This window comes from Peromyscus californicus, unplaced genomic scaffold (assembly GCF_007827085.1).
Source record: "Peromyscus californicus insignis strain IS unplaced genomic scaffold, ASM782708v3 Scaffold_12__1_contigs__length_115047231, whole genome shotgun sequence".
Lineage (NCBI taxonomy): Eukaryota > Metazoa > Chordata > Mammalia > Rodentia > Cricetidae > Peromyscus > Peromyscus californicus.
Window position 1 is genome coordinate 38,896,933 of NW_026294413.1, and position 20,647 is coordinate 38,917,579.

Here is a 20,647-nt window from a genome sequence, read left to right on the forward strand (position 1 = left end):
TGTTCAGCTTGCTAAATTTTCCAAGTAACTTGGATAAAAGTTACTGTCAGAAGACTCCTGAGACTTTGCATTAATTCTACTATCTCTATCTTTTAAAATGGGTCTCTTTCTTCTTTAATTTTTAGGCATTTATTCTTATTGTGTATGTTTGAGTGATTGAGGTGCACCTAAGTGTGCAGAAGCCATGGTGGTTGTATGGAGGTCAGAGGATAATTCCAAGGAGTTGGTTCTCTTTTTCCACATTGACAAGATTCTGAAGATCGAATGCGAGTCATTAGGATGTTTCTGCAAGCATCTCTAACTACTAAGCCATTTTGCTTGCCTTCCCAATTTTAATTGTATTTTTTAAAGATTTTAATTTTTTTCTCATTTTTAAAAATTATATTCACACGTCTGTGTATCTCTATGTAGGTATATGTACCTGAATGAGTGCAGGTGCCTCAGAGACCAGAGGCATCGGATTCCCCTGGAGCTAAAGTTACAAAGAGTGATGATTTACCTGATGTAGTACTGGGAACTGAACTCCAGCCTTCTGCAAGAAGAGTGCATGCCCTTGAACTCTGAGGTGTCTCTCTAGACTTATTTTAAAATGGGTCACATGATTCTGAAATCCGGCTTTTAAATCTTTTTAGTTAATAATTTTAAGTTAACATAGAAAACAATGAGTTTCATTATTACACATTGACCCACATATCATTGCACTTTGCTCATACATGTCTTGTTACCTTCTCTCACCCACCTTCTCTCTGACATCCCAGTGCCCTCCTCCTTGATCATTCCCTTGTGCCTTCATTTTATACGTAATATATATCATTTCCTTGTGCCTTGATGTCACATGTAATATATGAAATTATATATTTTATATGACAAAAAAGCTATTTCTTTTTATGTGTCTGACTTATTTCACTTAACATAATGATCTATTGTTTGAGTTTTCTTATAATTAACATATTTTATTCTTCAGATGAAAGAAATACACACACACACACACATATATACATACACATACACACACACACATGTGTGTGTGTGTGTGTGTGTGTGTGTGTGTGTGTGCCACATTTTCTTTATACATTCATCTACTGGTAGACATTGAGGCTGTTTTCATGTCTTGACTCTTGTAAATAGTGTAGTAACAAACCTAGGTGTATAGATATATCTTTAGCATTATGACCCGGAATCCTTCAAGTATATACTCAGAAATAATACATGACTTAATTTCTTGACCAACTAAATTGTCTCACTTGCTACAAGGACGCTAACAAGTAGGAAAACATGAACTATGCATTGGAGTCAACTTAAAAACATCCTTATATATACAAAGGCTTAATATATAATAATGTCTACAGTCAGTGGCAATAGGATTCATTACTCAATAAGTAATGGTGACCTAAATGGATGCCACCTGGAGCAAAGAAAAATCAAGGCCTAATTGTATATTGCATGCAAGTTTAAGTCCAATGAATCACAAATGTATGAAAATCATAATTAAAATGCTACAAAGCTGAATGAAAACAAAACTGTAAGTTAAAAAAATGAGTATGTAACTGTATCAAAATCTACTTATATAAATGTAAAGATCGGTTGGGGAACTCCTAAACCCATATGCAACGTTTAAAAATTAAGTTTGTATGGAGAATTCCCATCAAGTATATTAGTAGAGAAAGAACATATTCAGTGAAAACATGGGAAACATGTAACAAAGAAGACTTACAAGAAAAAAAGCAATGTGAAAAAAAGACGAGAGACAAAATTATTATTGTTTTACAATTTTGTGACTGTAATAAAACTACATTCTCTCTTCCCTTTCCTCCTATCGAAACTTCCCATATAACCCTCCTTGCTCCCTTTCAAATCCATGCCCTCTGCTTCCATTATTGTTAAATGCACACACACACACACACACACACACACACACACATACACACACACACACACACACACACACACACACACACACACATACACACACACAGATAGACACACACACAGATAGATTGACAGACACACACCCACAGAGACACACAGATAGACAGACAGACGCACGCACACACAGAGGCGAACAGACAGACACACACACACACACACACACACACACACACACACACACACTCCTACATATGCCCTGCTCAGTACATGATCTTATGAATGCTTTTAGAGTTGGTCATCCAGTATTTGATAAACAATTGGTGTTCTCTTCCTTGATGCACATCTAAGTTGCTAAGTACCCTGAAATAAAAGAAGCAAAACAAAACAAACTCAACATCTCCTGGATGTTGGCAAACTTTTAAGATTCTCATGGATCCTTCCATGTCACTGCCATTGTTGTGGTTAAAGGGACATTTATCCACTAACACCAGAAATATGGCCTGTTGCATCTGTTTATGAAATAACAGTGATAAAATTAAATAATAAAGCTTCTCTCACCACAGAGTGAAATAAGGGTATAAAATTCCTCTGTAAACTTTAAAATGTGTATGTGTGTATATGTGTGTGTTTCTCTGTTCTTGTATGATTTCAGATATTTTTTATTTATAAATCCTAGAAAATGAATATATATATAATAGAAATAAAAGAATATGGATAAAAACATTATGCAGATTAAAGCAGCCATTCTCTCTCTAAACAACCTAGCATGAAAGGCCACCACATCCCATTCTCTTTCGCCTCTTCTACTATTCATTTATATGCCCATCACTTTCCCTTTCCATCATGGATATCCATCTTATGAACTTGGCTAATTTCTCTTTTTCAGTATAAATTGTCATGCACAGTACAATGACTTCAGAAATAGACGCTTAGGCCAGGTGGGGGTGGTACACACCTTTAATCCCAGCACTCGGGAGGCAGAGCCAGGGGGATCTCTGTGAGTTCGAGGCCAGCCTGGTCTACAGAGCGAGATCCAGGTCAGGTACCAAAACTACACAGAGAAACCCTGTCTCGAAAAAACAAAAAACAAAAGCAAACAAACAAACAAAAAACAAAAAAGAAATAGTTGCTTAGTAAATGCTTGTCCAGCAAAGAAAAATAACATGCTGGTTTTCAACTTCTTTGCATTTGCCGATGTCACATAACATAGTAAACTGAAGAGTTAATTGCAGGGTGACGTAGAAGAGCTACTTTGACAGAGAAGCGGGATATCAAGTTCATAGTTAATCCCACTTACTGGGATAGTAGCTCCTAACTTCATCCAATTTAATGTTTTCTTATGACCCACATAGTGATCTCCATATATTAATAAAAAATAAAACCAAGTAATAAGTAATTATTGAGGGTAAAGACAAAATTAGGAATAATATCCATCCAGCATCCAAATATTTGACATTTATAATTTGGCATATTGCAGGTTTTTAGCATGCACTAATAATAAAAGTACTATAATATTTTGCTTATAAAATGAATATTTAATGTTACATGTGTATGTGTGTGTATAAATATAACAAGGATTAAAACACAAATTATCAACACTCATATTTTGAATACTGAAATGTGCAACACTTTATCTCTCTTTTTTCCCAGTACTCTATGTGAAAAATGAACACTTCAAATCTTCAAAACCACTTTTAAGTTTAAAAGTTCATATTAAAGTTATTATCTTGAAATTCAGTTTAATCTATACTTAAGCGATTGTCATTATCTTTCTATTATAAGACCCTGAACAGAGTAGTTAACCTGTCTAAGCCTCAGTTTCCACAGTGGAAAATGTTACCGATACTAGAACCTACCCAGGAATGTAATTTTAAAGATCAATTAATCCTCTTTAACCTACGCCAGTTTTGAAGAAGAGTTCAACAACATCAATGATTATGTATTATTTTTAATAGTGATACCTGGCACCCGATTGTCAAAGAGTTAAGTGACCTGCCTAGAATGTCAGGGAAAATTGATGGAAAAAAGGTCTTGAATTTTTGTTTTTAAAAATCTTTTCGCTTTCCATGGCTTCACCCAAAGATGAGCTGACTTTTTAAAAACTGTGTTAATTGATTAGTGTACATCATATTAGAATGGAAAGAAGTGAATTTAGTCACAGAATCAGATCGTGATCTCCAAAGTCTCTCACCATTCTCGTGAAATGCAGACAGGAGAAAGGTGATACTGGTTGTTTAGCAGTGATTGCGGGAGGTAAAGAAGTGGAAGCGAAGAAAAGCAACTGTGGCAGTGCCTGCGATATTCACTATCACAAATCTGCCTCCGCTAACTCTGTTTCACAAGGTTCACTGGTGTTGATTTTCTGTTCCCAGTGATTGACAATTGTGGGTATTAAAAATGGGAGGTTATGTCCCTCTGATCAGCATTTCTGTAAACAAGTGTTGGCAATTTGTGACATGTGACAGTCTCTAGACATAGGGTCAGTCATAGCATCTGGGCCTTAATTACTTGGGTTTGCAAAACTTCAAGTGACATTGATACTCATTTTCATTCAAAGAATGAGACAAAATGCATCTTAAAAAAGAAATTTTATGAAATTTATTTCTTTCTATTTTATGTGTAGGGATGTTTTGACTGCACATATGTCTATGCACTACATGTATGCTTGGTGCCCACAGAGACCAGAAGACAGAACTGGAGTTACAGACAACTGAGAATCACCTTGTGAATGCTGGGAATAAAACCTGAGTGTTGTAGAGCAGTCAGCGCTCTTAACCACTGAACTACCTTTCCAGTCCAAGGATATTTTTTAATACAAATTTTGTTTTTAAAAAACAAAGCACATCCCTCTGCTGTGTTTAAGCACAGTGATGCTTTTTCCCCTCATGGTATTAAATGTTTTTAATATGCCAACTTTTAGTGTTGCGGTCTGTCTTAAATGAATCTGCTCTTCAGAACAAAACATTAAAATGAGGGCTTAAGGAGATAGCTTAGTAGGTAAAGTGCCTGTAGGACAACGTGTGACCTGAGTTCAGATCCCTAGCACCCATGTATTAAAACTCAGGGTCTATAACTGTAGCATGGAGGTGGAAACAGGTGGACATCTTCTTGTTCGCTAGCCAGTGTTTAGCTCACGTTGGAGCAGTCGTGTTAGTGAGACTTTATGGTTGTAGCTTCTACATTACTAGAAGACACCATGTCATAACCAACTTCCTGATAGTTTGGCTTTTGCAATCTTTCTGCCCATCTTCCGCAATGTTCTCTACGTTCAGGGGGTGTGTTGTATGTACGTCTGTGGGGATGACCTCCACAACTCTTCATTTTAATTGGTTATGTTTTTCTGAGCCAAAAGCAGACAGTTTCTCCACCTATGGCAAAGAGAAGTTTTCTTGATGAAGGGTGAGGACGACACCCATGTGAGTATAATGACAAATACTCAGTGAGGGATTATGCTGTTTTAGTGAAGTGGTGGTTTTGGCTTCTCTTCTAAAATACATGAATCCTTTAGCACTGAGAAGTTGGCTAGGTTTCCAGTACTAGGTATGATTTCTCTCTTGTGGAGTGAGTCATAAGTCCAATTAGAGAGCTGTTGTTTACCACTAAGGTATGCATGTTACTGCTGAACCTTTATGGTAATTGCAGCATGCTGACTGTTGTTGCCCTGGTTATTGTTTACAGCACTTGAAAAACCTAGAAGTAAGAATATTTTCTTTGTGGCTTAGGGAGACACTCTGATACAATTAATACGGCTTCATGAAAAATATCACCTTCTATCAGCTCCATTATTATCAACGTAATAGTTCACTTTTTAGAATATAATAAATGATTTATAATCTCTAAATATTCTGTATGATTTTAAATGACATCTGTACCCTACATCTCAGACCCTATGGAGATGTTATTTACATGATATAAAGTGTTTTTATGTGACACATCAATTATCTTTGAATGGAAAGATAATCCTAAATCACCCATTACACACAATGCAACCACAAAAGTCTTTATAAAAGGGATGGACAGGAATCAAAACCAGAAAAGAAAATAGATGTTATAATTGTTATAATGCATCCAATGGTTCAATGAATGTTTGAGATGGAAAAAGTAGCCATATTCCAAAAACTTCAAGCAGAATGAAGCATATTTTTCTCTTGAAATCTTCAGAGGAAATAGTCCTGATGAGCATATGATTTTTCAGGACACAGAAACTGAAAAAAAATCTAATGAAATTATTCCAAATTTATAAATTCCTTTTGAGTTTTTAAGCAACTCTAGGAAACATATACATGGTCTGCCATGAAACTATGATATTATGAGACTGTAAGTGCTAAGACTATTCATGGCTTGTCTGTCCATGCTTATCACAGAATGCAGTTTTTCTCTTTCTTTCTATAAAATTATTGTCACATATGAGAAAATGGGTTGTTAATGCCAAGTATCAGACAACATGAATTCTTAGATTCAAAATTTAATTAGAGAAATAGGTCACAAATCACAAAGAAACCAAACTGAACTTTAAAATCAAACAATCTACAGAACAGTTGCCAATATTGCCCTGGGGATCTTGCAACAGGACATAGGAAAGGGACTCATATAAGCATGATTTGGATCTGAAAATCTATTTTAGATCCTGGACTGATGCACATGGGCCCAGGTGTCCTCCTTTTGAACCTGTTGGCATGGCCAATCAAGAAAGACACATAGCAGTATGACTGCTGGAGGCCCATCTTTTTCTACTCTGGTCCTTCATCAGGGAGGGGAATCCATGAGGGCTGAGCCATGGTTCCAAGGGTTGACCTTCCTCAGAGCTGATGATACATGGCTATTACTAAAGTTACTTGCTTTATTCATTCCTCTGAGACACTACTTATAGATGTAAAAGTAGAAAGGATTACATTTAACTAAAACACAAAATTTATCTGTCAGATAAATATGAAATAATTAATGTTAGCTATAAAGTATTGAGTAGGGAAACCAAAATGATAAATACATATAATGCAATAATATTCCATACATTGAAATGAAAGAAAAGTCTTTTAAACAAGCAATACAGACAAAATTCATCATTCCCACTGCACATCCCGAAACATCTGTATCTGTTTTTTTCATGTTTATGTTTTTTCTGTTTTTCAAGATAACCTTGGCACACTGAGGTTTGATAACTCTCTACACTGTTACCAAGGTTTGGCACTTTGTTCAAGTAATTAACTTCTCCATGCCTCCATGTAGTAATATAGTGTGAATACAATACTGTGGAAACTTGCAAGAATGATAACCATTCTAATGATTAGAAACTGCTTGACACATAGTAGGCATTCAGTAGCTTCTATCTTTCTCTTTTTCAGTAGAGGCTAGAGAATAAAATCCAATGATATGTGTAACTGAAAATACATTTTTGATACTGTTCTCAATATAGTCAAATTCGGGTAATTGTGCAAATACACATAAAGGTACTTATAATGTATGTGAAATATCCTTAAAGATGAGTCTGTTCATAAGTTTCTTTTATCCACTGTGCATAATTTTCACATTTCAAAAACTTTATTTAAAATTATCAATGTTACACATGTCCAACGAGTATTTGCATTTATTGTAGGAGTTACTAACTTTTCATAATCACAATGGTGCTTAATAGTGTATTTCAATATGTATTTTATAGTTACTCTCTTGCTCTTTCATATAGTCAATGAAACTTAGTTTACACAAATGTGAAAACTCAAAGCATCTCTGTCAGTACCTAGAGAAAAGTGTTCACAAAATAAAAATGATGGTGAGATAGAGAAAATCAAAGGGGAGCGAGGAAACGGTTTTGATTAATACTGTTTTCAATATGGTCATATTTGGGGGGTTGTGTAGATGATCTTAGGAGGCTGTGCCCAGTGCAGTGGGTGAGACAGTGTGCGAGGTCAGGGCAGGCTCAGGAGCCAGCCAGCCTGGCTGCAGATCTCTGACACTGCATTGTAACTGTGTGGTTTTGCAGGCAGCTTATTATCCTCTTGGTGACTATGCTTCATTTAAAAAAAAAAAAAAACAGAATCATAATTCTTACCCTTTCACTTTATGAGGAGTAAAAGCATAAATAATCCTGGCAACCAGAAGAATGCAAACAAAGCAAAAGGTAAGTAATTCAGAATCACTTGCTTAAAACAGCAACGTATTTAATATATTCATATTTAGTCATAATTAATAAGATGCATCTTACTGAAACAATGTTTCATTCTTCAGTCTCTTTTATACTATTAATAAGTCTACTATAATCTTCACATGATTTGTATTCATTGTTTTACTTATATATCATGAAGTGTTCATTGTGTGCTTTCTTGAACTGAAAAGAATTTGGATTAATTGAACCACTAATCAAGGCTCTTACCTATTTCCAGCACCTATAAGACATATTTCTTAGATTAGGGGAAAGGTTTAGTGTGTAAAGTGCTTCCTGTTCAAGCATGAAGACCTGCGTTCAGATAAACAGATACCACAGAAAGCTGGATGTGGCAGCTCCTTCACACAATCCTAGCAGTTCTACAGCAAGATGGGAAGTAAAGTCAGGAATTCTAGGAAACTCATGGGTCAGCCAGGCTGCCCTATGCAATAGCAGCATTCACTGTGACATTCACACACCTGCACTCAGACACATGAATAGCCACCCTGTGCAAAAAAGTGTAACTTGTAAACACCATTCACTGAAATGAACTTCAAAAAAGAAATGATAGGGTTCTCCCCACAGTGTAGATATTTAACCAGTGCCTTTGAAAGTCCAGCTTCTTCTCTAAAAGTAAAAATTTTCCAAATAAGTCAAAAGTAATCAAAGGAAAGCTGGGACAATTTTGGTTTAAAATGTCAGGATTAGAAAATCAATTTAAATATTTACAAGAACCCTAGATTGTAATTCTTAATAGAAAAGGAATTTAGATACATGGAAAATGTTGTAAAGAAGAATCTATACATACACACATTGAAAACCTTCTGTTCAAGACAATCTAAAAAACAGGTAGATATTCTATAACATCAATTAAACTGTAAAAATAGAAAACTTAATATTTTATTTTTAAATTTATTTTAACTTTCAATTAACTTTATTATTAAAAATGGATAATAAAAGTCCTCACACACCAGAGTTAACCATATCCAAAGTCGATAGCTCAATGAACTCCCATGCAGTCAAAATAGGCATTTTAAAGGTGATGTGCTTCATATTGGATTTCATATTTTTTATCAAATGCATTTTTATGCACTTATCCACTATCCAAACAAAAAATTATGACAAAGTAAAAGTAGAAAGCAATTAGCTTTGTGTCCTTATCATAACCAAAGTCTACTACATTCAGTCATCCCTCACCCATTAATAGTTATTCTTTCTTGTTCTCTTTTGTACATAAGATTTCTTTTTATCAAATAAGTAATTCCCATGCTGAAGAAATTTATTAATATGTTTCACTATAATTATCAGTGAATCTGGTCCTCAAGGTTGTGAGTGGTCAGTTCAAATGACATAAGGCAACAAACACTGAATAAAATCCCCTCACCAACCCCAGTGTGCATTACATTTGACATATACTAAATCTGGAATAATATTTGCTTCTACTTTTAAGTGAATTTTAATAAAGAATGAATTCAATTTCAGTGTAAAACTTTTGAAATTAAACAACTTTACCATATATATTTTCTGATAATAATTCAAAGGTTTCTGAAGTGTGTTTTCCCCTGGCGGGTCCTTTTATTGATTCATATTATTTACTCATCAGCTTCCATGCTGTAGAATTCCGTTAGAAATTCACTTTTGAGTTTGTGTTTTAGTCAAATAACATTTGACTAAATATCTACTAATGGCTAAGTTTCTAAAAATGACTAAATTTCTACTATTGCAATAATAAAGCTGGTAGGGATTTAATACTTATTCCCCAGCATAAGCGGCTTTCCTAGATTTGTTCCTGAACACATGAAGATCTCCTATTTGGTTGTATCTCCCAACCAAAAATTAAATGATTTTTAATTTATTTTTTGAGACTTTTATGTATAAGTACTGTATCCAGATCATTTTCCCCTAACTACTTCCTCCAAATCCTTACTGTCCTCAACACTCATTCTTTCTCAAATCCATGGCCTCTTATTCTTTACTGCTATTACATATATATTATGTATGTGCACACACATGTAATATGTAAGTGTATATATATATATATACATACATACACATATGTATACACACATGCATATATAATACAAATACAACCTGAAGAGATCATTTATTTTTGTTCTCATGTGTACTCATTTAGGGATGACCACTTGGAACTGGATAACCTTTCAGGAGGCTCAACCCTGGAGAAGACTGATTAGGCTTTTCTCAGCAACCATTAATTGCCTGTAGCTCTTCATCTACGAATGCATCCTTGTGAAATTTCTGCCAGCTTTGATTAATCTTGAAGACAGTAGAGCAATGTATCACTGAGCTGGCCTCCCTAGAGCATGGCATATCAACATTTTCCTGTTAACTAAAATATCCTCTCCAATTCTGACGAGTTCTATCTGTATTTTAGAGCCTAAACACAGTTTGTGACTGCTTTCTTGTGGATTTCCTCCTTTCCATTTCTTAGCACTGCTTGCTCACTAAAAAACTCCTTCTTCTCAAAGACTGAAGATAGAGACTATACAATATATTTGAGCTCCAGCACAATGAGAAACTGTATCAAAAATAAGTTGAGGAGAATCTGAATAACATCATGCCCCTGCCTCAGTCTCTGACATGGCATTTGGCAAAAGCCCAGGGTAGTTGTAATTTTTTTCTCTGTCCCTCTGGATTCAATTAGTTGTTTCCTTCTAGATCTCATCCTGCCTGGTTCTAATGAATTACTTTCTACAACTGCTATTCCTTATTTTGTTTTCTTATGTAATGTGCCAGTTTTCTAGGGCTTATTTAACAAATTACTAAAAGCACACAGGCTTAAAATAGCAGAAATTAATTCTCTTGATGCTTTGGAAGGCAGAAACCTGAGAACCAGGTGTCAGCAGGGCCATGCTCCCTTAAGGCTTTGGAGAAATACTTGCTTGCTTCGGCCTCTGTTCTAGCTGTAGTAATTAATCCTTGGCATGCCGCAGCTTATAAATGCATCACTCAGATTCATACCTTTTCTGTTAAAAGATGCTTGTGTGCTTCTTTGCTCCCTCTTAAAAGGACATTTGCCATGAAAGATTTGTCTCTCACCCTGATTTTTGATGACCTCCTCTTAACTAGTCATAATTCAGGGATCCTATTTCCATATTAGGAAAGACTCTGATGCTCTGTAGTAGCACTTGAATATATCTATTGGGGATCTGCAGCTTGGGGTCTCAATCCATGCTCAGGTCTCACTCCTCCCATTCCAGATCCCACCCTCTCGAAAAGCCTACCAAGCAGCAGTCCCTCGCCTCAGGAAACCTGACAAGAGTCAGCTTCTCTACCGGGGCCTGTTCAAGATCACACCTATAGGCTTCTTAAGACCTGGTAGCTATATTTGCCAGGTGATTCCTCTCCTGCCCTCCTGAGGGTCACCCAGGAGTTGCTTTCCTCTGTTCATTAAACCTGGACTTATTAATTGGTTTGATTGGCTTATTCCATTGACGGTGGCAGATACCCAATAAACAGGGATTCAAAACTTACCAATATCTTCTAAGGGTACACAACTGGAAATACATATGAAGACAACTCTTACATATTATCAAATGTGTGTGCATGTATCAATAAGGAGAGTATGTAATTAACATTATGTAGCCCTGGATCTTGAGTAATGCATAGAAAAGGAATGATAACTTGAGGTTTCACTTTCAAAGTATTCTAACTATAAAGTAATGACCTAACTACATTACTGAAAACTAATCTTGCCCATGGTGTATGTGAGACAACTGCTTTGCCTAGTTGTCTGGAGACTCCCACTTTGACTACACCACTGTGATAGGGAAGTGCCGTGAAGCCTTTCTCTGCTACTATTATTGTAGACAATATTTTTTAAATAGATAGGATAAGATACCCGTGTACCACCCATTCCACATGTTCAAATCCAACTCCCCCCAATGATGATTTAGGAGAAGGCTCTCTAGGAAAAAAAAAAAACTGCATTAGTGTGGGGCTGGCCTGCAGTTAAGAAGGGAAAGAAGCATGCCTATAATCCCAGATTTTGCCATTCTGAGAGAGGCAGGAGTTTGGCTGCTCCTCCACCTTGCCCAGACAGATCCCAGGACATGCCAGTGCAAGTAGCAATGAATGTATCCAAGGATGAACTAATTGCTGCTTATCGGCCCTCCAATATATCCTGGGCTGGACTTCCTATATAACCTTATAAAGTTCCTTCCCCTGGCCCCTGAGTATGCAAATGAAGCATCTTCGTTGTTCTTGCCCCAACCAATGACATACCACCATTATCAGTCCAACTGGACATTTTTCCTAGGGTATAAATGTCCCTTGCCTTTTCCAAATAAAGGAGCTGTCCACTGACATAGCGTCCCCGGTGCTCCTTCCCCATCACACTCACCACCCTCTTGGAATCTGCCTTTGGCCCAACCCATGCTTGACCCCTTTGCCTTCTCAGGTCAGGCTAGTGCTCTATAGTCCCACCATGCCTGGACAAAGCAGGGCTCGAATCAACACATTAGAATGTGAATTATTTACTTTTCTTATTGTTGGGACCAAACATCTAATAGGAAGGAACTTAGAGGAGGGAGGGCTTATTGTAGTTTAGAGTTCATCATGGTGCAGAAGAAAAGGAAGCAGGAACATGAGATTACTGGTCACATTGTGTTCACAGTCAGAAAGGAGAAAACAATGAATGCTAGTGCTAATCTCACTCCCCCCTTTTTTTATTCAGTCTCCTTTTAACACAGCTGATGTGATAGCATCACCTACATGAAGGAGGGGTCTCCCCACTACAAAGAAGTAAACATAGAAACTCCTTTACAGACACATCAAGAAATTTGTTCCTGTGGTGATTCTAGATCCTGTCAAGTTGACAATTGAGATTAACTACCACAAAGCCCTTATAAAAAGGGGATAAGGGAACCTGGCCACTTTCCCTTCCATGTTATAAGGATACTAGAAGCATCATGTGGGAGGAATGGACCTCCATCAATAATCTTTGGACACCTTGATCTTGCACATCCCAGTTTTCAGAAATATGAGATCATTATATAAATAGTGGTTTTTCAAGATATAGGTTCTCTGTGTAACAGCCCTGGCTGTCCTGGAACTTGCTTTGTAGACCAGACTGGCCTCAAACTCATAGAGATTCATCTGCCTCTGCTTCCTAAGTGCTGGGATTAAAGGTGTGCCACCATAGCTGGCCATACTTTTTTTTTTATATAAATTACACAGTCTATGGCATTTTATGGTAGCAGCTTCAATGAAGTAAGAAAAAGTATTTTCAGCTAATCCATACATTTTTTCCCTGTTGTTTCCACTTTGAGGAAAATAAGTGTATTCCCCTCAGTCTCAGCCTACAAGTAAGTTTTCTAGAGTTAACTTGATTTTAAAACACACCACACACACACACACACACACACACACACACACACACACACACACACACACAAATTTAGCCAATGAAAAGATATTTTATTATATAAGAACAAACTACTCCAGTACAAAAGTGTATTCTTCATATCAGTTTTCTGGTCATTTCACCTCTATTTAAACACTGTAGTAATTGTAAATCTCAGTTTGTGGTAGAATGTGATGGGCACAGGTAAGTATGGTACGTGTGACAGGTAGTCATGTGATACTGTGGATAATACCCTTACTTCTCTAGCAAGGAAGACCCCTCACCATCACTTCTATGATTCAGAAGACAGCCTGAGGCAAATGAACTGCTCCTATTACTCATAGCTAGTTAAGAGAAGAGTGGAACCCTAGAAGCATATACCAGTCTGAAAATTCTTGTATTTTAAAGTTTATTACCTTTGCTTGTGTGTGTGTGTGTGTGTGTGTGTGTGAGAGAGAGAGAGAGAGAGAGAGAGAGAGAGGGAGGGAGGCAGGGAGGGAGGGAGGGAGGGAGGGAGAGAGAGAGAGAGAGAGAGAGAGAGAGAGAGAGAGAGAGAGAGAGATGAAACTGTATATGTGGGAGTCAAAGGACAGTGTGTGAGTGAGAATCCATTCTCTCCTTACAGTATGTGTGTCCCAGATATCAAACTTGGGTCCTCAGGCTTGGTGACAAGTATCTTAAATCACTAAACCATCTACCTGGTCTTATTTTGCAATTTTTCTTTCTCCCATATTATTTATTAGCATTTAAACAGTGTAGACAAAAATAACATATTAATCATAAATATTTTAATTAAAACGTGATAACTTAGGGCCAGAAGAAAAACAATATTACGTCCAAAATCTGGATTTTGTTCTAAGTTTCCTACTATTATGATACTAACTAATGCCAATAGGACAAACAGTTATTATTGCTGTCTTAGTATAAAATGACAAGTATAGCTATATATAAATTTAAGTTTTATTTTCAAGGGATATGATAATATTTAATAACAAATATTAATATTTTCAAAAAATGAAAGGCATGGGCAGCACCTCTGTATTTTCTATTTAATATGAACAGGCTTACTTCATTTTAATAAAAATGGTCAGAACAGTTCAGCAAACATAAAGATTTCTTTTCATCCCTACACTTCTAACAGTTTAAAAGATGATTTCTTCTTGTGCCTAATTCTTAAAATCCTGTAAGTCTTGTCCCAGTCCATGGTAACTTTGTTTCCATTGATTTCTCTATCTTCCATGGCGTCCTTGGCAGCTTTGGCATGCTCCTCACTGTTGAAGTCTATGGTGACCGAGGTGGAGGCAGAGAATGTTTTGGAGGCCAAGGTGATGGCAGAGGAGGAAAAGGTGGATTTGGAGGCAGGAGCTTGGAAAGTCAAAGTCGAGGAGGCTTCCTGAAAGGCAGAGGAGGAGGGGCAAGCTTCAAGCTACAAGGAAAGAAGACAAACTTTGAATAGTTTCTTCCATTCCCAGTCTTTTCCTCTTCATTTTAAAGAAAGGATTCTGGGGTTTTTACTCTGTTACCTGTTCAATGAGCCTTCTAAGGGCATTCCAGGACAGTATAGAGCAATGTGGTCTACTTGGAATCCATATAGATGAGACTTCAAGAGAGAATTCTATTGGTTTTGACTGGATAGTCATATAAACATTTAAAGATGAGGGATAGAGCTAAGGCTTCTCTGTGAGTTTTGAATTTATATTGTTCCATCCTCTGTACAAAACCAAGTTTTTCTCACAAAGTTTTTTTGTTATTGTTTTATTTTGTTTTGTTTTTGCACTGGGAGTTGTAGAAGAATGTTAATCATGTTTTTTTTTTTTTTTTTTTTTGCTTCAGTGACTTTAGTACAAGTTAAAAGTTTTAAACTCTGGGGGAAAATAAGATCTTATAAGGCTTCTGTATGACTGTGGGTTCTAATAAAAGGTGAGTGGTTTCTTTTTTTCAATTTCACTATGTAATTAATATTCATTTTTGAAGAGTGGAAATTGGCTTACTTATTTTAAGTAAAAATAAAGGGCACTGCTGTTTGTAACTAATTGCTAATTGAGCAATTACTCCATCATGTGGCACTGGTAAAACCATTACTTGAGGTTTTCAGCAACTTCTGATTTTAACTTAATAATCATCTGAGTTGAAATTATTTAGTAAATTAAGCATTTCTTTACTAGGCGCTCTTTAGACTTCAAGTAATTTCTAATTATGCTACCTAATGAAGTAATTATATCATTAGTTAGAAACTTGTCAGGGTAGTCTTTTTATGAAGAATAACAAAATGTGTGGTATTAGTGTTTTCCATGAAAAGACACTCTAATAAATAGAAAGCATCAAACATATTTGCCCAAATGTATGTCTACTCTGAGCCTTTGGCCAAGGGATTCAGAAGCACCATACCTCGGCCTTTGTCTAGCACTAATTCAAATGTAGGTTCCCAGAAGGTTAAATGGCATCAAATTCTCATTCCTCTCTTGCTGGGTTTCACTTTCAGTCCCCTGACCCTGGGTTGCCTACACAGGAGAGTCCAGAAGAGTACAGACTGGTCTAGGCACACAGGCTGCTGCCCTGACAGGCCTTTCTCCAAAAACTTTTGGCTATTGTCAGATCATTAATGTAAGGGATGAAAACCCACCAGAGCTCATCACACCTGACTTTTGGGGGCCCAGAGAATTATTAAAACTTTGCTAGGGATCTCCTATGATGAGAACTTTCCAGCAAATAGAAATCCTCTATGGCACACCGCTCTTAAGAAGCCCTGAACAAAGGGCGTTTGAAAATGGAGAGAGGAACTTTAAAGCAATTTCCTCTGCTAAAGAAATGGTTGTATTAGACTGCATTGGAAATTGGCTCTCGCTGCTCTTCCTAGTCCCTCTCCTATAAGCACTGCCAGTTCATTTAGCTCATCAGTGAAAGCTGAATTCGAAGCCAGTGTCATTTCTGCTCTCGCTTGTGCTGTCCCCAATATCATTATTACACAGCAGTGTCGCTGGCTGGACCTGCACTAGATCTGGCCAGTCATTCCTGCAATGTGTGAACCCATCAGCCCAAACAGACTTGTTTTGTGAATTTCCAAAGCAGGGGGTTTTTCCCTGGCTTCCTATCTTTTATTAGATGAGTATGTTGGGGCTGTAATCATAAACACTTTAGAATTCCTACCTCTAACTATAGTTGTAGGCCCTGAAATATTATTGTGCTTAATAGCATGCAAACTATATCTCAGAAATTAAAAAAAAACAAAGGATTAAGTTTAATTTTTATTAATTTTACAATAGAAATGAATTAATTGATCTAGAGAAGAAAAGTTATTTATAAAATAATATATGAAGAGATTCTAGGACTTCTATTTTTTGTGATAAAGGCTGCTACAAAGACTTTAGGAGTGATTCAACTTTAAATTCTTAAAACAAGTACCACAGCCTTAAACTATAGCTGATTCAAGAAGTCTTCAGCCTATTTTTTCAAAATTATTATGTTTATTAATGCTTTCAGGACACTTAAAATTTCCATTTTAATTTTTTGAAGTGATTATAATTTGTCATTGGATGATTACTGATAATAGGAGCCAACTTTTCTTTTTTATTCATCTCTAGTATGTTTGAATGAATGAACTGATTATAAATGATGTGCTAGCATGTTTGCATCCTCCTAACTACTGGGAATATTCTTCTTTAAGGCAAAAACACATTTCTCACTCTACTGAACAGAAAGAAGAATACAAATTGGTGCATATTGCAGACTAGTAGGGGGAGCTACTTCAAGAAGGTCAACAGAGTAATATTTGTCCACAGAGGCAGGTTTATCTACGGTGCTCAGGAAATGTAAATTCTGAGCTCTCACCTGATAGGGAGAAGCAGCCAGGCAAAGTAGAAAAGGTGCAGTGATCCCAAGGCAGCAATGGACTTGTGTCTTTTAAGCATGTGATGGGTACAGTGCAAATACAGCTGAGCCAAAGAACAGGGAACTGAAGGATGAGGTGGGAAAAAGGGAGAGCAGCGCATGCTCTTGCTGAAAAGGTATCACTTCAGACTCAGTTCTATGAAGGCAACAATCACATTTGCTTTGGCTGCATGCTTTTGTAGAGTACTAAAGACAATCAAAACAGTCATTTAGGCTCTCTGTATTGTTTCCATAGGTTAAAGATATCCTTGTTCTTCATTCCCAGGAATTGACTAAGACAAAAATTTACCTGAAGCAAAACATTCATGAGCACTGGAGGCTGATGACTGTGGAGCAGAAGAATGGTGGCCAGGCACAAGACCTGCAGAAGGATGGATTGCTTGGATGAGAAAAGTCTACCTAAAAGTTATGTGACATATTGGAAGCTCGATCCTTCCTTTGTTTGCTGGTATTATGTTATGCTAGGGTCAGCAAATCCTCTATTACGTATTTACAAGTTTGCAAGGATGGCAAATGTGTTCTGTTGCTCTCAATGCTATCATTTCTGCCTACAAAGTATGACTGAGCATGGTAGTAAAAGAAATCACTGTTTTGGATATTGTTATAAAGGAAATGGATGAGAACTTAACTCAATTGAGTTTCTGTGATGCAAACAAACAAACTCTGTGTTTTGAAACTACATATACAGGAAAAGGAAAATGCGTTAACAATTAAGAGTACTTGTTGCTCTTCTATGGAACCTGAATTCAGTTCCCACAACCAACATCAGGCAACTCACAATAGTCAGTAACTCTAATGTATGTGGGTTTTTATGGCCCAGGAGCCAGTTCCCAAATCATGACACAGAGACAAATTAATTTCAAAAATTTGGCCAATAGCTTAGGCTTGCTCCACTAGCTCCTATAACTTAAATTAACCCATTTCCATACATCCATATGCTGCCACGATGCTCATATCATTTGCCTGTCCTCCTGCATGTCTTGCTCCCTCTCTAGCTGGCTGGTGAGTCTACCTTCTTCTTCTCACCATCTTCTCTGCCTGGAAAATTCTGCCTAGCAATTGGTCATGCAGCTTTTTATTAAATAAATCTGAGTGACACATCTTGACAGCATACAAAAAGATTATTCCACAACACTCTAGATCCAGAGAATCTAGCACTTCTGACCTTTCCAGGTATCCACTCATATACACACACACACATGAACACACACACATACACACATGTTTTAAAAAATAGTAATTAAAACTATATATATATATATGTACACTTATAGTATATATCTTTCATAATGCTCTGATAATTGAACCATATGTAGAAATGAACAAAAACTATCTTTGTTTAGACCAGTGTTTCTCAACCTGTAGGTCAAAACCCCCTTTATTGGTCAAAATGATATTTCAGAGAAGTCACATATCATATAACCTACATATCAGGTATTTACATCATGATTCATAACAGTAGCAAAATTATAGTTATGAAGTAGCAACGAAAATAATTTTATGGTTGGGGGTCACCACAATATGAGGAACTATATTAAAGGGTTTCAGCATTAGGAAGGTTGAGAACCACTGGTTGAGACAATGCATTGTTAATATTATCTTAGAATATTACAAATAGAAGGATCTAACAGTGTGGAGATATTGTGTCCCTTGATATATTATGCACCCTAATAAACTTATCTGGGGTCAGAGAACAGAACAGTCTGTAGATAGACAGAGAGGCCAGAAAATGGTGGTACACACACTTTTAATCCTAGCCTTCTGGCAGCAGAGATCCATTTGGATCTCTGTGAGTTCAAAGCCACACTGGAAATATCCAGGCATGGTGGCACAAGCCTTTAATCCCAGCACTTGAGATCTCATGTCTTGCTTGGGGAAAGACACTTGCCTTTAATCCCAGGAAGTGATGGCAGGAAGCAGCAAGTTATATAAGTCATGAAAACCAGAAACTAGGGCCTCTTGTTAAGCTTTTAGACTTTTGAGCAGCAGTTCAGCTGGGATCCATTAGGATGAGGACACAGAGGCTTCCAGTTTGAGGAAACAGGATCAGCTGAGGAATTGGCAAGGTGAGGTGTGCTGTGGCTGGCTCTGCTTCTCTGATCTTCCAGCGTTCACCCCAATAGCTGGCACCGAGGTTTTTTTTTTTTTTATTAATAGACCTTTTAAGATTCGTCTACACAATAGTACTATTTTGATTAATATATTAAAAAATCATACTTGGAAAATGGTGATCAAATATGCCAACAAGAATAGAGTAATATGTGTGAATGGAATATATGAATGTGTGTGTGTGTGTGTGTGTGTGTGTGTGTGTGTGTGTGTGTGTGTGTGACAGAGAGAGAGAGAGAGAGAGAGAGAGAGAGAGAGAGAGAGAGAGAGAGAGAGAGAGAGAGAGAGAGAGAGAGAGAAGAGCACAAGAGAACAACATTCTGCAGGGCAACCCAGTACTATTACTGTGAACTTATCCCTGTTATCTCTGTTGTAACTTCAGAGAGACTTTGGATCATTAGCTATCTGTCTTTTATTCTTTCCACTGTGATATTTCACAAATGTATTGTGGCAAAGAAGGCAGAAGAAAGTTGAGCTGCTCTTCACTCTGGAACACAGATAAAAGATGGGCTTCGCCGGGCGGTGGTGGCGCACGCCTTTAATCCCAGCACTCGGGAGGCAGAGCCAGACGGATCTCTGTGAGTTCGAGGCCAGCCTGGACTACCAAGTGAGTCCCAGGAAAGGCGCAAAGCTACACAGAGAAACCCTGTCTCGAAAAACCAAAAAAAAAAAAAAAAGATGGGCTTCAACCTCTCTCCACAGACTTCCAACTCATCCTCACAGTTTGCAGAAGTGGGTTCAGCACCATTGTTAACAATGGTATCAGAAGATGCTAGTGATAGATATCCTCCATCAAGTATGCAGCTGTTTTTTTTTTAAGGCATCAAACTATTTATAGCTAAGTCCCAGTATCAGAAAAGAACTGCCCATAAAAATAACTATAGGACATTTTTCTTCTCTACTCCCCCTAAAAAGACACACTTCTATCCAATACAATTTTAAGAATCATAGGATAAATCTAGAAGAACTATGGAATGAATAAAGCCTCAGCCATTGAAAACCACACATTTGCCATCATTAGAAGTTGTGGTGGCACACACCTTTAATCCAAGCACTCAGGAGACAGGTGGAATTATCTCTGGGTTGTAGCCAGTTTGGTCTACAGAGGGAATTCCAGGAAAGCCAGGACTACACAGAGAAATTCCATCTCAAAAAACCAAAATCCCTCCAAACAACAAAACGAAACAAACAAACAAACAAAAAACCACAGAAAGAAAGAATTTTTTCCTATACTAAGACAAGCTAAAGATATCATAGAACTTCCAGATAAGTGAGTG